This window comes from Mobula hypostoma, chromosome 25 (genome assembly GCF_963921235.1).
Source record: "Mobula hypostoma chromosome 25, sMobHyp1.1, whole genome shotgun sequence".
Classification (NCBI taxonomy): Eukaryota; Metazoa; Chordata; class Chondrichthyes; order Myliobatiformes; family Myliobatidae; genus Mobula; species Mobula hypostoma.
The window spans coordinates 47,175,443-47,178,582 of record NC_086121.1 but is presented as its reverse complement, the minus strand read 5'-3'; positions in this window follow the sequence as shown (position 1 = coordinate 47,178,582).

Below are 3,140 nucleotides of genomic sequence, written 5' to 3'. Positions count from 1 at the left end.
GAATACAAAGAGAGAGAGCATTAACAACAACGAGAGACGTTATAATGTCAGTTTTTTTTTACAAAAAGGGTGAGAGACTGTTAAAAACAAAGAGAAAGATAGTTATAATGTTGGCAATTCTTTTTTTGTGTTTATGTAAGAAGTATAAGCTATGTGCTATGGATAAAGTGAACTGAATCACTCAATTTCAGTGACTATAATTGCAGTTATAACATCTATAGAGAAGAAGTACATACCTAGATTTTCTTTTTTTAATGTGACAAGAAACCAAGTTATCAGAAGATTGATGCTGATGAGAGAGATAAGGGAGACAATGGAGAAAAATTCAAAATGCTAATAAGAGAAAAGAGAGAAATTAACGAAAAGAGACACAGTTCGGAGTATTGACAGACCGGTTGCTTTGAATGCTGAGCTGTTTGAAGTTTGATGGACAGGCAATACCCCAGCAGGGGGATAAAAAGAACAGGTTCGCTAAGGCATGACACACACTACGAGATCACGAGATAACGAGACCCTGGAAGAGCGGTGTGCCCCCACAAGTTGGTGGAGTTTGGAGGTCTGATCGCGGGAACTGACCATAGACGCACAGGGTGAAAAGGTACGATCGGTGGGAACCTGGTGTGTGTATCCGCCCTTGCCTGGGTGCCGGGTTCACCGCGGAAGAACGGTCGTATCTGGAACGGAGGGGCCACAGTCGGTGACCACAGAAGACATTAAAAGGGTTCACCTGAAAGCTAACTGCGAAGAACATCAAAGGTCTGTCTGAATCACATTTGCATATTCTCTCTCTCTCTCTCTCTCTCTCTCTCTCTCTCTCTCTCTCCAACGGCACAACAGCAATTACTGCGAACTGTACTAAGCTGAACTGAACTCTGCTTCACTTGAGACTGATCATTTTACCCCTAGACTGCGATAGAGCTTGATTGATTCCTATTACCCTAGTTCTGTGTACATGTGTGTTTTATCATTGCTAACCTGTTGCATTTATATCCTTACGATTAGAGTACTGTGTTACTTACTTCTTTAATAAAACTTTTCTGCTGGTTTGGCAACCCAGTTACGGGGTACGTAACATTAAGAAAGGCAAATGTTGTGGTGGTTAATAGTGTTATTACTGTGCCATTCAGTCAGCCACTCCCAAATGGGAGGAGTTCACATTCAGTACTAGCTGGATTATCAATAAAGTTCAGTTGAATATCCTTCATGCTGGCCTCTGCATTACCTCTCAATATCAAACACAACACTGGCGACCCTCTCACCCCTCACAACCTCCCCAGCACCATCCCACTTCTCTGATTGTCACGGTCCGGCTCAGGTTCCCTTTAAATTTACTTTGTTTGTGTTACGATCCGGACCGTTGACTCCCTGTTTCCCTTTATTTCCCTGTTTTCCCATATCCCTCTGGCTTGGTGATTAAAGGCAATTTACTCTCGACTGAACCGACAGTTTATAAGTCTCTGGCTTCAGCCGTTCAGCGTGAGAGTGTTAACGAAGTCACTGAAGCTAGTGCGAGCCGAAGTCATTTTGCCGGAGCAAGCCAAGTCTCCTCCCGAAGCAAGTGCCAGCAAGCCTTCCCTTATCAGAGCGGGTCCATCAAAGTTAACCCGCCGGGGCGAGTCAAGAGCTCGCCGCTGCTTGGTGCGTACTTGTGCCAAGTTATAGTACTGTCTAGCGTTGTGTGGTCTCCGTATCCATGTCCTGTGTCTAAAGGGGTCCCGGCCCTGTACCCTAGAAGGGTCCTGACCCTGTGTCAAGCAGAGACCCGACTCCGTCCTGTGTCTAGGGAGGATTCCCGGCTCAGTGTTTTATGTGCTGTGTCCGTGTCTGTCCAATGAATAAGAGTCCCGGCTCCATATCCTATTGTCAAAGGAGGAGTCCCGGCTCAGTGTTCTATGTCCTGTGTTTGAGTTCCGAATCCTGGCTCCAGGGTTCTAAGTACGAAGTCCTGGCTCCGGGTTTCTGTAGTAACTTCTACTTTGAAAAAGGCACACTCGATAACTTCATGCCCAAGAAACAACTTTACCTCGAACTTCAAAACCGTTATGTATTTACAGAGGCTTTCACAACCCGTATGACATGGCAGGCACGCTATATATAAAGCCCACCGGAAGTAAAAACCCCCATTGTCCTAATTAGTATTAACTTACTTTTAATAATGCTCACATTACAACAATTCTCCCCCTTTAAAATCCAACATTCCCCGAATGTAAAAACTAGGAAATAAAAACAGTGGTGTTGTTACCTTGCATACCCCTGAAAGCTTACACTCGTATCTCAGCAACAGTTTATCAATACAAAACATCTGGAAAATGTGACTGATTCAACATTCAATCTAACAACAACAAAAAAAACTGGCCTGTCAAAGATTCAGTCTGTCAGGAGGTTTATGAGTGCGCTGTGATCTCCGCACTACCCCTGGTGACCCAGCAGGCAACACTAGTGGATCTGGATTTGGGGGCATGAGAGGGGTCTGTCTGACTCACAAATGGAAACTCCATGGAACTGTCTGCCTCTGAGCCAGTATCATGACGCAGGCGTACATGGTCCTGATGTCTGCGGAAAACACGTTCATCAGTCAGCTTAACAACATAGGAGACTGCTTAAGAATAACCCCAGGCAGCCATTGCTGGTTGTTTCTCACATAGACATTGTCATCCGGATTTAACTATCTCTCGCGCAAGTTGATCATGTCCCTCCTTCTGCTTTTCCTGCTTTCTCTCCACTTTTGCCTTCATGTCTGGGCGCAGCAGGTCCAATCTGGACTTGGGCCTATGCCCCATCAGCACACCCTCCTCATAATCTTGTAAACTTCTATCAGGCTTCCCCTTAGCCTCTGACTCTACAGACAAAAAAACCCTAGTCTGTCAAATCTCTTCTTCAAACTCAATCCCTATAATCCAGGTAGCATTCCATTGAACACTTTGCAAAGTCCCCAAACCCTTCTTGTAAAGGGCAACCAGAATTGAATGCAATAACCTCGACTGGGTTGAAAATTAAGGTAATAGAACCAACTCCCCTCTGCGGACACAATGTCCATATCCTTCAAATCTCTGCAGATTCATGTGCCTGTCAGTTTAGTTTAGCTTAAGCCCATGACCACGATTGTGGCATAGGCCGCTGACAGCAGTTGGCCAGAGTCC